At 45.3% G+C, this 18,381-nt stretch overlaps 1 pseudogene; it reads right to left on the bottom strand.

The window, feature by feature from the left end:
• Xlr3d-ps (X-linked lymphocyte-regulated 3D, pseudogene) lies at positions 7,927 to 16,812 on the bottom strand (annotated as a pseudogene).

The raw sequence follows: 18,381 nt of genomic DNA, 5'->3' as shown, positions 1-18,381 counted from the left end.
GAGGTCAGCTTTTCATGATCCTACAAACATGATTTTGATAATGACACTATTACACTGCCAAGAAAAGTTTCTGAGGATAATTGGATTATCTAAATGTATTGTTACTGATGTGTATGTGCATGTGCCTGTTTATCAATATGAATACCATTTGCATGCAGTGCCCATGGATGTCAAAAGAGGGCACTGATCCCCTGGGACTGAAAATACAAGTGATTATGAGCCAGCTGCTGTGGGTGCTGCTGGGGAGTGAAGCTGGCTCCTCTAAAAGGTCATCACGTGCTCTTAATCTCTTAATGTCTTATTCTGAGACATCACTTCAGTCCCCTGTTTTCCCAGAAACACTATTAATTCTTCAAGTATTTCATACATTATAGTGTATTTTGAACATTTTGTCTCCCTCCCATCGCCTCTCCAATCCAACCCAACCTTCAAACCCAGCCAACTCTGTGTCCTGTTTTTAACCCATCCAGACACAGTAGTGCCGACTCTATACAATCAGGTTTGTGGCCAGCCACTCACTAGAGCATATCAGACCTATCATGGGACAACACATGAAGAAAGCTAACTCTCCTTCTCCCAACAGCCATCACTTACCAATAGCTCCTTAGTTAGGCATGGATCTTCATGCCCACCAGGCCCCTACAGGCTGTGATTTGGTCTGGCTTGAGATTAATGGGTGTAGTTCATGCTGTCACAATTGTTGTGAGTTTACTGGTGCAACATGCCTCTTATGTTTAGGAAAGAGTTTCCTTCTAGTCATCTACTATCTCTGGATCTTATACTCTTTCTACTGGTGGGCCCCCCACTCCCCAATGGTTACAAAAACTGGGTCCCATTGCAGAGAACCCAGGTTAGATTCCTAGTATATACATAGCAGTTTACAGCCATAGATGAGTCCAGTTACAGGGGGATCTGGCACACTCTTGAGGATTTGAGAGCCAACAGCCATGAGCATGAGACACAGGCATACATGCAGACAAGCCACCCACACTAAAAAATCAGGTACAATAAAAATAAACAAGTGGGCCTAGGCAGAGCCTTCTAAAAACCTAACCTAAAAGCGCGTTGATACCCTGGTCAGATTTCCCATCGCAGGTCATTTGCAGTGTGAGTACAGCAAAAGGCCTGACCCCCACACACACCAGAGTGCACTACTTTCTTCCTGCTGGCTCCAGCACTTTCATGTTTCCCAGGAAGCTTCACTTACATTTCTGCACTAATAGGGCCGAGCCTCGGTTGGTGGGCAGGTCCAACAGGTGCAGACGAGAGCTCAGTGAGAAGTAATAGTTCCCCCACTGACACAGATATCAGGCTGTGTGCAAACATCAACACTCTGGGACAATTTCGCTGAAAACCTCCTTCTGTGGAGGACATATCTGGTCTGCATCCCCTGCAAGGGCAAGTGCTGTAGGCCTACTTCTTGTGGTCCATGCTGTGCACTATGACAGATGTGGTGTCACTACACGGGGATGACTTTCAGCTGAGTGCCCAACCAGCCCAGCACCCTGGCATTACCTGGAATTACCCTGACCGAGTAATTATTTTTCTGTCATTTGTGAGCTGTAAAACTCACCAAATCAGACACCTGTCACCTACTGCCCGTGACTTCACCTCTGGATACGCAGCATGACTGCTTTGTACAGCAGTGTGTGTGTGTGTGTGTGTGTGTGTGTGTGTGGTCTCTGTAGGTGTCACCACAAGCAGGGAAATGTTCAGCAAAGAGGTGAGAATAAAAACTCACCTTTTTTAGATCCACTTTGTCAGCTGGGATCAAACTTCAGGGGACCAGAGTAAAGTAGATTGTTGCCAGCACATTTAACACATTATAAGTAGGAAAAGAGTTTCCTGGTGTACCACAATCTCCAGTCCACAATGAAGCATAATTACACCAAAATGCCACCCAGGGCACATGTCATTTCTTCCAAGAAGATGGGTTCTGAGGCTAGGCTGTCTGTGCTAGCTTTAGGGCTTCAGGAAGGATCCCTCATGGTCTGAGCCACACAGATAGCTTAGAGGTCATTTATGCTATTACTTATATACAGTCCTGGTTGTGGTAGCATGGGTGAGCCTGTGCCTCTGCAGGTAGTATAACAGTCATTTAGACAATTAGGTATCTCAGGTCCTGGTTGTGGGAGCTAGGGAGGGGGGAGCCCCTGGTTGTACAAATAGCAAAAGGGTCCTTTAGAATACTAGGTATTTCCAGTCCTAGTTGTGGGAGATGTGGAGGCCCAACACATAACTCAGATGAGCAGGCTTTTTTATCACTTCCAGTTTCCAGCTTTTCAGGCCCAAGGACAGGTTTTTTACATCTTTTCCATTGAAACCATAGCCCTGCTTGCTTAATATTCCTGGTTTCCCTGGAGACCTGTGTGTGAAGTACCTTGGTGCTGCCAGCAGAGTGGGACACTGTGATAGGAGTGGTGGTGCACCCAGGGAGGAAGACACACATCTATGTACACATTTAGACGCTGCACAATGTAATAGTAAGGGTCACAGGGTATGTTCCTATGCATCATCAGGGTGGATAGTGAACAACAACAACAACAAATACAACAACAAATATCTGAGCTTAAACTGGTAAGAAACAAATATGCACCAGGGAGATATGGCTCAGCAGGTGAAAAGCTTGCTGAACAGCCCTGAGACTCTGAGTACAGATGCCCAGAAACCTTTTAAAACCCTCAGCATAGGGCCTTTAGACACGGGTCAGTAGTTAAGAGTACTTGGTGCTCTTCCAGAAGACCTGAGTTCAAATCGCTGTACCCATCAGGTGGCCCACAGGAACTCTACCTCTAAGGGTCTGACACCCTCTGTGGGCATCAGAATGCATGGGCACAGACAGGCACACAGACAGACACAAGCAGATCCACATAAGTAAAATAACCAAAATAAAACTTTAAAGAAAAATCTCAGCACAGCAGTGAGTGTGTGTACCAGCAGCACTAGGAGGCAGAGACAGTTGGATCCCTAGAACCCAGTGATCTAACACTCTAGCCCAGTTGATGAGCACCATGTTCAGAGAGAGAGAGAGGGAGAGGGAGAGGGAGAGGGAGAGGGAGAGGGAGAGGGAGAGGGAGAGGGAGAGGGAGAGGGAGAGGGAGAGGGAGAGGGAGAGGGAGAGGGAGAGGGAGAGGGAGAGGGAGAGGGAGAAGGAGAGACTGTTTCATAAAATAAACCAGATATCAGAAGTATCTCTGGCCCCTACATGCAAAGGTACATGTGTGCAATCACACACACACACACAGCTGTGCCTATACACATGAAGGCATATACATAAGTACAACACACGAAAAGCAATATATACACACACACACACACACAGACAGACAGAGAGACAGAGAGACAGAGAGAGAGATATAGAAATAAATTAGAATTCAACACTGGAGAAACACTATGCAGAGTATCCATATATGGTAAAGATAGGCAGAACCTTTCAAGTAGGAGACATTCAAAGCTGGTAATAATACAACATTATATTATGATTATTAATTATTACTAAAGAAATAATACTAAAGGCCCACAGGGTCACAGGTAGTTTACACAAACGGATATCAGGCTGTGTGCAAACATCAACACTCTGGGACAATTTCGCTGAAAACCTCCTTCTGTGGAGGACATATCTGGTCTGCATCCCCTGCAAGGGCAAGTGCTGTAGGCCTACTTCTTGTGGTCCATGCTGTGCACTATGACAGATGTGGTGTCACTACACGGGGATGACTTTCAGCTGAGTGCCCAACCAGCCCAGCACCCTGGCATTACCTGGAATTACCCTGACCGAGTAATTATTTTTCTGTCATTTGTGAGCTGTAAAACTCACCAAATCACACACCTGTCACCTACTGCCTGTGACTTCACCTCTGGATATGCAGCATGACTGGTTTGTACAGCAGTGTGTGTGTGTGTGAGTGTGTGTGTGTGTGTGTGTGTGTGTGTGTGTGTGTGTGTGTTTGGTCTCTGTAGGTGTCACCATGTACTGGCTAGTTTTGTGTCAACTTGACACAGCTGGAGTTACCACAGAGAAAGGAGCTTCAGTTGAAGAAATGTCTCCATGAGATCCAGCTGTAAGGCATCTTCTCAATTAGTGATCAAGGGGGAAAGGCCCCTTGTGGGTAGAACCATCTCTGGGCTGGTAGTCTTGGGTTTTATAAGAGAGCAGGCTGAGCAAGCCAGGAGAGGCAAGCCAGTAAAGAACATGCCTCCATGACCTCTGCATCAGCTCCTGCTCCCTGACCTGCTTGAGTTCCAGTCCTGACTTCCTTTGGTGATGAACAGCAGCATGGAAGTGTAAGCCGAATAAACCCTTCCCTCCCCAGCTTGCTTCTTGGTCATGATGTTTGTGCAGGAATAGGAAACCTGACTAAGACAAATTGGTACTGGGGGTGGGGTATTCCTGTGACAACCTGACCATGTTTTGGGGAGGACTGTGGAGGGACTTTGGACCTTTGGGCTTGAAGATCTATCCATTGTTAAGAGGTCTGTCAGATGTTGTGTAGGAGCTTGGAAGATAATGTTGAGAACACTGCAGAAGATGGAGGCCTGGCTTGTGAAATTTCAGAGGGAAAATTAAAGACTTTTTTCAGGGCCATTGCTGTTTTGATTGTGAAGATTCTGTAGTTCTGGTTAGCTGGGGCTGAAGAATCAGCTGTGATTAACAAGATACCAGAACTACCAAAGCAAAAAATTTGCATTACTGGAACTTTGATGCTAGTTAGCTGGAGCTAAGAAATTAGCGGTGATTAAGAAGAGACCAGCATCATTGAGGTGACATCTTCTGGGAAGTGTTTTATGAAAGCACAAAGAGGCTGTGTTCCAGAGATGGCCAAGGTTGTACTCCTGCTGCAGCGGGACTTGGTAATATGTAAGGGTCACCCAGGTGGTACTGGTTTTGAAGGCATGAAAGGGTCACGCAAAGTAGCTGAGGCTCGGCACTGTGACAGGTCATGGAAGGCCATTGGTGAAGGTGCAGCCTCAGTTGCAATTGAAGGCCCAGGACTGAAGAACATGCAGTGTTTTGGAGATGCCAGTACCATGAGATGACCACCAAGAGCAGCAGCAGCAGTGGAGTACAGGCATCTGGAGCCTAGGGGATGACATGTGTGCTACAAAGGGCATGGCTGGAGAAGTGACCCAAGCCCTTGGAGGAACCCAGAAGATTGTGAGTTGGATCCCAGACATTGGATGGTTGGAGATTGACTTTTGCTTTTGATTGTGACTGTGCCCTGGTATTTTCCCTCTTGAAGGAAGAAACTATTTTAGTGGAGCCCACAGTTAAGAGACTTTTAATTGTAAAAAGACTTTGGATTTCAAAAGAGATGGATATTTTAAAGAGATTGAAATTTTAAGAATATGTAAAGACTGTGGGATGTTTAAAGTTATTAAGACCTTGGGGATGAATAAGAATGTAAGGGTTTAGGCTTACTAGTGATGTGTTTGTGTGTCAAGTTGACAAGGGGTCAATTGTACTGGCTAGTTTTGTGTCAACTTGACACAGCTGAGGTTACCACAGAGAAAGGAGCTTCAGTTGAGGAAATGCCTCCATGAGATCCAGCTGTAAGACATTTTCTCAATTAGTGATCAAGGGGGAAAGGCCCCTTGTGGGTGGGACCATCTCTGGGCTGGTAGTCTTGGGTTTTATAAGAGAGCAGGCTGAGCAAGCCAGGAGAGGCAAGCCAGTAAAGAACATCCCTCCATGACCTCTGCATCAGCTCCTGTTCCCTGACCTGCTTGAGTTCCAGTCCTGACTTCCTTTGGTGATGAACAGCAGCATGGAAGTGTAAGCCGAATAAACCCTTCCCTCCCCAGCTTGCTTCTTGGTCATGATGCTTGTGCAGGAATAAAGACCCTGACTAAGACACACAGCAAGCAGGGAAATGCTCAGAAAAGAGGTGAGAATAAAAACTCACCTTTTTGAGATCCACTTTGTCAGCTGGGATCAAACTTCAGGGGACCAGAGGCCAGGCGCTTTGTTGCCAGCACATTCAACACGGTATAAGTAGGAAAAGTGTTTCCTGGTGTACCACAATCTCCAGTCCACAAGGAAGCATAATTATACCAAAATGCCACCCAGGGCACATGTCATTTCTTCCAAGAAGATGGGTTCTGAGGCTAGGCTGTCTGTGCTAGCTTTAGGGCTTCAGGAAGGATCCCTCATGGTCTGAGCCACACAGATAGCTTAGAGGTCATTTATGCTATTATTTATATACAGTCCTGGTTGTGGCAGCATGGGTGAGCCTGTGCCATTGCCGGTAGTATAACAGTCATTTAGACAATTAGGTATCTCCAGTCCTGGATGTGGGAGCTGAGGGGGGGGAGCCCCTGGTTGTACAGATAGCAAAAGGGTCATTTAGAATACCAGTTATCTCCAGTCCTGGTTGTGGGAGATGTGGAGGCCCAACACATAACTCAGACGACCAGGCTTTTTTATCACTTCCGGTTTCCAGATTTTCGGACCCAAGGACAGGTTTTTACATCTTTTCCATTGAAACCATAACCCTGCTTGCTTAATATTCCTGGTTTCCCTGGAGACCTGTGTGTGAAGTACCTTGGTGCTGCCAGCAGAGTGGGACACTGTGATAGGAGTGGTGGTGCGCCCAGGGAGGCAGACACACATCTATGTACACATTTAGATGCTGCACAATGTAATAGTAAGGGTCACAGGGTATGTTCCTATGCATCCTCAGGGTGGATAGTGAACAACCACAACAACAAATAGAACAACAAATATCTGAGCTCAAACTGGTAAGAAACAAATATGCACCAGGGAGATATGGCTCAGCAGGTGTAAAGCTTGCTGAACAGCCCTGAGACTCTGAGTACAGATGCCCAGAAACCTTTTAAAACCCTCAGCATAGGGGCTTTAGACAAGGGTCAGTAGTTAAGAGCACTTGGTGCTCTTGCAGAAGACCTGAGTTCAAATCACTGTACCCAACAGGTGGCCCACAGGAACTCTACCTCTAAGGGTCTGACACCCTCTGTGGGCATCAGAATGCATGGGCACAGACAGACACACAGACAGACACAAGCAGATCCACATAAATAAAATAACCAAAATAAAACTTTAAAGAAAAATCTCAGCACAGCAGTGAGTGTGTGTACCAGCAGCACTAGGAGGCAGAGACAGGTGGATCCCTAGAACCCAGTGATCTAAGACCCTAGCCCAATTGATGAGCATCATGTTCACAGAGAGAGAGAGGGAGGGAGACAGGGAGGGAGAGGGAGAGAGAGACTGTTTCATAAAATAAACCAGATATCAGAAGTATCTCTGGCCCCTACATGCAAAGGTAAGTATGTGTAATCACACACACACACATACACACACAGCTGTGCCTATACACATGAAGGCATACACACAAGTACCACACACAAAAAGGAATATTTATACTCACACAGAGACAGAGAGAGACAGAGAGCGACAGAGTGACAGAGAGAGACAGAGAAATAAAATAGAATTCAACACTGGAGAAACACTATGGACAGTATCCATATATGGTAAAGATAGGCAGAATATTTCAAGTAGGAGACATTCAAAGCTGGTAATAATACAACATTATATTATGATTATTAATTATTATTAAAGAAATAATACTAAAGGCCCACAGGGCCACAGGTAGTTTACACAAACGGGGAAGTTCTTCTAGATAATGCAAACTTTAGACAGTAAAATGATCCCAGCAGGGAAGCCCTCATTCAGTCTGGAGGAATGCAATTCTACTCGGAGAAAATGGGGGAGGCTGAACACAGCCTGTTTTCAATGCTTCTACACAACGGGACACAATGAGACAAGTGGCCTGGACTACACTGGCCCCATGCAGGAACACAGGTGACAGCACACCTCCACATGGCATGGGGCCATGTCTGTCTGAGAAGGGGTGAAACGTCAGGGATGTCAGAAAGAGAATGCAATTAAATGACTCATCCCAACAAGTCTGAAACTATTTCATGTTTATTAAATCAAACGTTCCCAAGTAAGGATTTCCCAGGGTATACATACAGGAAATCACAGGATGCGAGCTTTAACTGTACACGAGACCTCATATATAATATCCCTGATGATCCCATACTACATGTGCGATAAATTCCACAAACAAAACATTCTCAGTTACTCCTATCCATACAAGTGAGGGATTAATAAATGATGGCGAATTAAGCTGTATTCATGTTCAGAATCACCTCTTAGTGTGACAGACCCATTTAATCGAAAGACCTTGTAAATGTTGTCTGCAAATGGCATTTCCACTGATTCAAGCCACATTACTCACATCTTTCTTACTCGGGAGGTTTGATGAATTCTACTACTTTAACTTTTAAGAGCACACTGCCTTTGGAGGCTGAAGGTCAGTTTCATAGGCTCCATCACTGAACACATTTCAGAGCAGAATGTCAAAGAAAGCCTGTATCTTCTCTAATTATTTATCTGGACACGACAACAATAGCCCACTTGTGTGCCTTCTAATTTGGGGAGATGATGTTCAGGTATGATAATCTACTGTACCAACACCAATGTGTGCTAACCAGTAATTGCGATGCTACCAAGGAAAGCCTGCCATCTCTACCCGAGGGCTGGAGTTCCCTACAGACATATTTGCACTGCTGTCACACAAATCCCAGGGTTTATTTGGATTTAACAGAACTGGGCATCTTCAGGAACAGGAGGAAGACAGGAGAAGATCCAGGCACCAAAGCTGCAATCATCAGCACTAGCAGCTTCACCCAGATGATTATACTGCTCCCCTCATATCGGCTTTTGTGCTCCAAAGTTTTATGAGAATAACACATCCAGGAGAGATTGTGGAGGAGCAGCAGTCTTTTGCTGGTTCTGTTAAGTAATGAAAATATTAAATGGACGTAAAATAAATAGCACTCAAGGTTGGCCTTATCCCCATTTTCTATGGAAAGGCTAGGTACTTACATGCAGCATCAGAAGTTTGATTTCCAAGGTGGCTATGAGACGTCTCAGCTCTTCAGCGATGGAATTTCCCCGAGAATCCCTCAGTACCTCCAGTTTCTGAAGCAAAAAACATGTGAGGAAATCAGCCCTGGTCATCTTGTCTTTCAAATGGGAACATCAACATTTCAAAGGGAGCAAGTGTGGTAAAAAAAAAAACAAAAAACAAAAACAAAAAAAAAAACATGGTTTAATTACTCCAAAAATTACTCCAAAAGCAGCGAGCACGCACCCTGTACAACAAGAAGATCAAAATATCCACCAAAGTGACACTGACGTTGCCACTTCTCAACCCACTGCTGAATGGTCAAATTGTGAGGGATTAGCTATAGGGGTGGCCCAGGGGAAGGGTGCTTGCCTACCATGTCTGAGAGTCTGGGATAACTCTCCATGCACAGCACAAATGAAAGCCCATGAAGCCAAATGCAAACAGAGCATGAAGCATGAGCCCGTTCATTGCCACTCGCCCACTTCTTAGCAGGATGGAATAGCTTGTCCCGAACTATGACCACTGTGCACCAGGAATTTAAAACTCAAGGTTTCCACCTCCACATTCTCTTTAGCACTGAGTGAAACAGCACACACTACATCTACAGTCTTGCTAAATACTGTGGAGGCATTATAAAACTTGGCAGGACCTCTTCCATAATCTTGTTCAGTGACCACAGAAACTGGAACAACACAGAGATCTTAACATTGGAATGGCTGAGCAAGTTTCTGGGCCACTGAGTACTTAAAGAATGATATTTCAGCAGGAACACACACTAGCCCCTAATCCCCGCCGTGTGTGTGTGTGTGTGTGTGTGTTTGTGTGTGTGTGTGTGTGTGTGTGTGTGTTGGGGTAGGGTTTTTTTGTAGGAGACAGGCATTAAGAAAGCAAGGATGAATTCTGTCAACTTGGTTGTTTTGGGTCATCTGAATTACTCTGGATGAACAAAATTTTAACTGCAACTTGAACAAGCCAATTCACATTGAGTCTGAAACAAAAGTAGAGCGTCTAGTATTTAATTGTCTTGTAGAGAGCTACAAACCTGAAGATGGCATAGGACAATCAACATGCCTAGCAAGAACTTAGAGAGACTATTATGGAGGACAACTCTCAATTCACAATCTCTCTGTCTTCCACTTACTTTCTTACTGAGGGCTATACGTGGCAGCTGTCTTATGGTTCTAATTGGCCATATGAAGCCATGTTTCAGTCCTACAATGATAGGAAATGTAAATGGACTGAGCAAGGGAAGTAAGTGCAAATATTCTTGTCACTAGTCTGCTTAAAGATGGAACGAGAGGGTCTGGGACGACAGCTGCAGTGTGTAAAAGTAATTCTTGGGGGGTAAGAATGCAGCAGTAGTGGAGGAGCTTGCTCCATAAGCATAAAAGGCCAACATAAGCCCTTCAGCATAAATACTAAAAGTCAGGCATGGTGACACATCGACCTGTGGCAGCAAAGGAACTGCTGAGCAGCCAGCCAGCCTAGTCATAGTTCCAGGTCCAGGGAGTCATCCTGTTTCAAAAGGGTATCATGGGAGTCCCGCACAGTGTGCACACCTGTAATCCCAGCACTCAGGAAGCAGAGGTAGGCAGGTAGATCTCTGTGAGTTTGAGTCCAGAGTGGTCGACATAGTGAGTTCAGGACAGCCAGAGCTACACAGTGAGACCCTGTGTCAAAATTAAAACCAAACAAACAAAAAGCTAGAGGTAAGAAAAAAAAAGATATGATGAAGTGTGTCTGTAAGAGTTGTCTTCCGACATCTACACACCTATGCACAGACAAGTATGCATGTGTGCACATACAAACCCAATGAAAAAATGTACTGTGAGTCAAGATGGGATGAGCTGAAGAGCATTAGTGCCCTGTACAATATGAACAGCTCCAGATGAAATTACCAAGACAGCAAGTCCTGCTTTGAATGATTCTCCTAACCATGAGTGAATGCTAAAATTAAACTGACTTTGTACTTAGGATTACATGGAGCATGAGGAAATGGTGGGTGGTGTTTGCAGGTAACTTTCATAAGCTGTTATCCAAAGCACAGAAAGAATACCAGGATATTCAGTGGCCCCTGTAGAGGTTGTTCAACACACCTCCAAGTATTCTTCACACAGTGATTTAAATTCTTCCATTCTGTTCTTCTGAAGAGTGAGAGTTTCATGAATAAACTTCTGTTGCTCCATAAACATATTCTACAAACAAAGGCAGTGTAAGATGTAAGAACAAGCGGGGGTGGGGGGGAAGACCGGACAGGAAGCTCATAAAAGGCAATTTTTTATTTTATTTATGCAAAACAGATGGAGTGAAAAACATTTACAATTGGTTTCAATTAAAACAGTGACCACATTTACAGGAGTAACCTAATAGTAGAAAAATAACCTTCATTTTGTGAAGCTCACTCATTTAATGGGAAGGGTTCCTATTTAACAGTACTCAAAACACTGCTAGTAGTTCCTGTAGTCTTGAAAACCTACCTACTAGAGGCCTTCAAATCTGCTGGACTCTCTGTATTTTTAGAACCTACCTTGAGTTATCCCCATCATTTGTCACTCCTCCACATAGGGACCCACTCCACTTTGGCCTTTCCAGTAAGAGTAGAGCACACAGTGCCACACTAACAGGGTTATATTCTTTAAGACTGACTTCAGATACTGCCCTGTACCAATATAAAGATACACATCTAAAACAAATCTTTGAAAAAATTCTTTCAGATATATATGGACTTCTTCTCTCCTTCCACTCCCAAGAAACTAAGGCACAGATGTAAATTATTTTTCTGAGTTAGCATAACTAGCAAGAAACTGGACGGTGTCTGCGATCCACTTGGTGGGATTCCAGAGTCCACGCTCCTGACCTGAGCTGGGCTGGACAGCATCTCCATACCTATCAGTAGTTCCCCTTCTGCTTCCCTACCTTTGGAAGTCAGAATTCCTAGGAGACAGCTCCATTCTCCACCAGGAAGAAAGAGCCCCCAGAGACAGCACTGAGTCCAGTTACCAGTCCCCCAAAGCCCATTCTCATCTCCAGGCTAAAGGTGACTCAGTCACCATCACCGGTCCATCAATCACTGCATGGGAACCTTTCCCTCTTCTCCTCTGGGACAGGGCCGGTCTGAACTCCAACCACACTGGCAGCTAAGTCTCCACCTGCTTCTCCACAGCCCCATGAACTGCTCTCACTCTGCATCATTGGTCACTGTGCCAGAAGGCTACGTGGGGCCCTCCTACTCTTTGGCCTCTGTACTGGGTCGATCCTGAAGTGTCCCCTCTCAGGATACAATCCCGTACCTCCTCCTGCACTCTGCAGACAGTAGCTCCTAACCCATCATTACCCTTGTCATCTTCCCACAGAAGGGAAAAAAACCAAGTCAGGAAGGATGGCCAGTCTCTCCCCTCCACATCAACCACCCTCCTTAACTCCCAGAGCTCATGTCCTGCCCCTTCCCTACAGACCTGCTGCAGGAAGCCTCTGTTGCTACCTCTGATGCTGAGGAAATGGACTCCTTTAAAGCTAAGCCTGTTTCTTGAGTTTGTATGCATCCGAAGTTAACTTCCTACTCAAATTTGTAAACTGAAGAGAATAGTCCTGACAAAGTTTCTGCCTGTAAAAGACAAAGGTGAACACTGTGATATTCCTTCTCGACATGAAGAAAGCCCATTCAAACACAGCACGACTGACTTTCCTTCACTAAATGCAAGGCTGGGAAAGGAGATCTAAAATATTCTGACAGGGAAATGGAAAATGAGGTGGATTAGTTCCTACCACCCTAATAGCACGTGTCCCTCCTTGGCCGAGACAGGAGTCACTTCACAGCTTTTAGTGCTAGAAAACTCAGGATTGTCTTACTAGCATTCCACAAGTATTAGTCTCTCTGACGAGCACAATCCCTGCTTTATTTTCCCATTATAAAGATAGGTCCAATGAGGATGCACACCCACGACCATCAGAGAATTCTGTGGACACCTACCCACTCTTCATCACTGTACCTGTGAGGATTTCAGCATACCTGCATGGTGAACAGGGCTCCTCCGGAAACCTGTACAACATTGGAGGCTAGAGATTTTCATTTCATTTCACACTGAAGAGATGAAGGACTCCAGGATGGATGATTTGAGGATTTCAAGCTCAATGCACCCAGCACTTTCACACAATGCCCACACCTTACTTACTGTTACACTGATTCAACTGCCCTGTGTCAAAACATCTTAGTTCATCCTTAGGAAATGCAGATGACTGACTTCAGTACAACGGGAGGGTATAAGACAAAACAAAGTCTGTCCTACAGAAAAAACAAGGCATGTTCACTTGCCAACAAAGCTTCTAGCCAGTGGGGCCACTGGCTATTCCCCCTTCATTGTGCTCACAAACCAACTGTCAACAGCTCTGGGATCAAAGTGACAAGAAGCAACAACCCTACCTCTGTTCACACTGGGTTTTCAGAACATCCTTAATTTTGACCTCCATGGCACTGAAAGATGAGGTCATGATCCTTGAGAATCTTTCTCTGTTTTCCTGAAGAACTTTGTTAGGTGGCTCTGTAAGGGGACATAATCTTGTAGGCATTACTGTGAAGGTCCCTCAAGGGTACTGGAAAGACACTTGCTATCAATAGGTGGAGATGATCTGACAATGCAATGGTTATTTGCCTCCTTTCTTTCCGTTAAGAATTTCAGTGGCTCTGACCTGACCATGAAATTGGACAGTTGGACTTCAGTGTCTAGATATTACATACAAAATATAACAGAGGGGCCTTAACAAGACTTACAAAAAGGGTATCAAGTCACTGTGTGATTTCTTTATTAGATGTCATTTATAAAGTATGAATGTAATCAATGTACTAAGAGTGTTCCAGTCCTAGAACATGCTAGGAGGAACTGTTGGGCTGCTTGATGCAAAACACAAATGTCCATTTACAACCATCTCCAATGGCTCAGAGATCACTGGACAGTGAGATGAAAAATACAGTAACCTTTGTAGCGCTTGAGGCTATTTGACAAATTTGATAAGGTAGACATCCTGAATTTTTTTTTGGGGTTTTTGGGCCAGGGTTTCTCTGTGTAGCCCTGGCTGTCCTGGAACTCACTCTGTAGACCAGGCTGGCCTTGAACTCAGAAATCCACCTGTCTCTCCCTCCTGAATGCTATGATTAAAGGCTTGGGCCACCACGCCCGGCTACATTCTGAATAATTTAAAGGGAAAACTTGACTCATGGAAAACTCTGTGGTATTGGGGATGGAACCCAGAGGCCTGAACAATATGAGGCAATGGCCTCCACATGACTACAGCCCTATCCTGAGGTTCAGGATAGTTTCTAGATGTAACTCAACATCAGAAAAGCCTGCAGACCTCCCAGCTGTTTCTCGGGTTGATAAGTTTGTTTAACAGTTCATGTGACTAACCTCTGACAGCAATTTAATGCAGGACTCAACTGATCATACTAGAGCCACAGGCTAACAGCACTTGCTTCAGCTTCCACTTCATGTGCTATCTCTTTGCATTGTAAATTGTGGGCAGCTATTTAACCAGGATTGGCCCTCTTCAAGTATCGCCCCACCCCCACCCCACCAAATATAGAAGAACAGGACTAGAATACAAATGAGAGAAGTAAAATGTGGTATCAAAAACAGATGCATCACTTGTGTGAATCAAAAACTGGGAGACGGATACTTTCATCCAATTTGTAAATATCTCACAGAGAGTAGGCATGGATTGTCCCACTGCAGGTGCCATGATCTTCACATGGACAATTAAGGTGAAGTAGAGACTTGGTGAGTAATAAACACTATTTCCACACTGTGTGTTTGAGAACAAGGCAGTAACACAATTCTCTTCTCTGCCAAGTGACAACTCCCTTGCCTTGCACTTCTTTGGCTCAAACAATTTTCTCAAATTTGAATTGTATCCTAGAACATACCTTCGAATTCTTGGACCAAGTCCTGTTTTTCCTTCCTGCAAAGAAATCACATAAACTCTTTAATTCAATGTATACAAAAGGCCAACTTTGTTGCATGAGCAGGGAAGTAGAGTGTGCCCCACACAGCCTCAATACAGTTCACAGTTCAAGAGCAGACACTGATTCTTCTAGATTTCTCTGTATGCAACAGAAATGCATGTGTATAAGTGTGCAGCCATCAGAGGTAGTAATGTATATGTGTGTATGTGTGTATGTGTGGAGGGGGTCCTCCTCTACCAATTTCCACCTTATTCCTGTCAGACAAGTTCTGTGACAGAACTTGTAGTTTGCTGGTAGCATGAGATTTTCATTTTGTAACACACTGAACATCTGATGGACTGCAGGACAAATGTGTTGTGGCCTTTATACTCAATGCATCCAGGACATTCCTGTGATTCACACACCTTACCCACCACTGCATTTGTTTGTTTGTTTGTTTGTTTGTTTGTATCTCAGTTTATTTTTGGTAGGTTGGCATGCAGAATGTTCTCTGCCACACCTCAGCCCTCAGTTCTAGGCTTCAAAAGTGTTAAGTTGCCACGTGTGGCCTTTTCCTTTGGGGCTGAATATGACCTCAGATTCTCATGTTTATACATAGAGCACTCTTTCACTGAGCCATCTTTCCAGCCTGACTTTTCTAAACATATTTTATGACTGGGCAGAAAGAAAGAAAGAAAGAAAGAAAGAAAGAAAGAAAGAAAGAAAGAAAGAAAGAAAGAAAGAAAGAAAGAGAAAGAAAGAAAGAAAGAGAAGGAAGAAAAGAAAGAGAGAAAGAGAAATAGAGAGAAAGAGAGAAAGAGAAATAGAGAGTGAAAGAGAAAGAAAGAAAGAAAGAAAGAACAAACGAAAGAAAGAAAGAAAGAAAGAAAGAAAGAAAGAAAGAAAGAAAGAACCAAACAAACGTGATCACCTGGCCTGTTGCCTCTCTGTTCCTGAGGAAATAATGTCCTCCCTACCAGCATCAAGGACTTCTCTGTTAGCTGTATTTAAAGAAAAAGAGGAAAAATGTTTTGGACAAAGTGAGCTGCTCCCATCATCTCCCACTGAAAACTGAGTCACTGTGGGGTTTCTAGAGCCAATAGCCACCTACAGTAACTTACACTTTTAAAAGAAGTCATGCACATGCACTCCCATTCTTATCCATGCATGAGACAGAGAGTCACAAAAAGCATGCACAGACAGAGAGGGAGGGAGGGAGGGAGGGAGAGGGAGAGGGAGAGGGAGAGGGAGAAGGAGAGGGAGAGGGAGAGGGAGGGGGAGGGAGAGGGAGGGAGAGGGAGGGAGAGGGAGGGAGGGAGAGGGAGAGGGAGAGAGAGAGAGAGAGAGAGAGAGAGAGAGAGAGAGAGAGAGAGAGATTGAGAATATCACACAGAAGTACAGACACAAGCACAGACACACACAAAATTCATTAGGCTTGAGTGATCCTTGGACCAGATGTTGGAGGCATCTGCACTGTCCTTCCACATGTGACCCATGTGTTCCCAGAGAGGCACACTGCATATTGCCTGCAGAGAACTGTCTTATGAGCCTTGCAGGATTCTTGTGTGGTGGGAATTTCAGGTGTGGAAAGCTAAAGCCACAAACAAGCTTGAGTAGCAGTTAATTGCATCTGAACCTCCCCCCACTAGTCCAAGAAGGAAATGTCCACACACCACCACATCCACTCAGTGTGCCACATGCCAAGGGATTTTAGGATGTCTGCTGGGGGTGGACACAGCCCTCTGCCAGCCCCTCTGGTTTGTGGGTTTTTTCATGATGTTGTTTTGGTGTTGTTGTTGTCTTCTGTTTTTTACCTGCAGCGACTGCACCTGGGTTCTGGCTGTCATCTGAGGAGAGATTTGGATCCATCCTTGAATGCCTGCCAGCAGTGTCAGTGGCCTTCCTTTCGCTGCTTGACATAGCTAGAATCTTCTTGTGTTAGAAAAGAGTCCTGGAAGTAGAGATACCGGGAAAAATTGGAAGAAGGAAATAGGAACAGGGAACAGGACACCATGGGTGTATCTGGGTGTCCTGGCACTTGTGCTGGAGCAAAATGAGGACAAGAGCATGCTACCAATGTCCTGACCTGCCCCATTTCTCTATCTGGACTTGGAGCTCTCAGACACACTACCTCTCAAGATCAGTACCCTCTGCTGCTCTCCTACCCCTATACCCTCACCCCGAATAATACAAGACCTAATGCTGATGTCTGGTTGGGAATTCCAACTCAGTAAGGTCCTACACATCAGTCAGTGAGGCCATGTCTCACAGCCCACTTGCTGTCCCATTTAGCCCTCCCAATCCATGCAGCCCCATGACTGCTCCCTAGCCTCGCCCTCTGTGGCCTTGCCAGGCCTCCTTTGGAAAGTGAAGGTCCTAGGATGGTCCCACCAGTTTGGTTTGGACCTGCCTCTTTGTGATCCCACTGCCCTACCAGACAAGCTAAGTCTCCTTTCTGAACCTTGTGTCAACTGAAGAGCCCCTAAAAAGAGTTCCCCAATAGCCAATCATCCACCCAGGGTACTTGTCTACCCCTGGAGCCTCCTCCTTTTCAGAGGGTGGTTGTTCATATCTATGTAGCAACCACCTCCCAGTGCACATCTCTCTGACTGGCTGGGAAGGTGTGTATACCCAGGGTTAAGTGGTTTCAGCTAGTATAGTACTTGTGGGATTTGGATGGAGATGCTGCCCTTTGGTGAAGGGGACCAGTCCTGGCCCATCCCCTTCAACATTCAACACAGATTTTAGGAGTACCTCCTATGGCCCACCAATATTCTAGATCTTGACCAAATCTTGACACTTTGAGAAAAACATACAAAAACACAGGCATTTGTGTTGAGGGAGGCAAGGCCCATGGCTGCAAAGAAGCAGGACCCAGATGTGTCCACTGAGGACCCCCAGAGGACAGGGGAGAGTCACTACTTCCTTTTCTCCACGTTACTGTCCCAGCCAACTCTCTTCAAACCTGCAACCCTCCTGGAACTATTTTCATCAACTGGTCTCACTGGTCTATTTTACTACCAGGTGCAAAGTCTTCCAAACATCTCATCACAGCTAAACCTGGTCTCTTCTGCCTCAAGACCCCACTTTGCTCCCCAAAAGGCCCGATACACCAGGCTGACTGAGCTTTCTCACCATCAGAGGCTCAAGACTGACTCTGCTAAGTCCCTGTCACTCACCCAGGTGACCACACTTCAATACATTCCTCTGAGAGGCTCCTTCCCCCGCCCCTCAGATAGAGGCCCCACATTCTGGAGTAGGTCTCTGATTAGCGGAAACACTACTGTGCAGGCATGCCTGAGGCTGCCTACAAGTACTCCCAAAAGTGTGAGGCCTGCCAATCAGGTACCCATTCCCAGCTTGGGCCCTGTCGTTGCCCATGTGTTTGTGCAAAGTGCCCAGGGTTTCCCCCTTCCGGTTCAGACTAACTATCCTGCTCAGATACTGCTTATGGAAGTGTCACAGGAGGATCCAGGTGTGCAGTCAGGAACCAAACAAACAAAGAAAAAAAAA

Source organism: Mus musculus, chromosome X (genome assembly GCF_000001635.26).
Source record: "Mus musculus strain C57BL/6J chromosome X, GRCm38.p6 C57BL/6J".
Lineage (NCBI taxonomy): Eukaryota > Metazoa > Chordata > Mammalia > Rodentia > Muridae > Mus > Mus musculus.
This window is presented reverse-complemented; position numbering and strand designations above follow the sequence as displayed.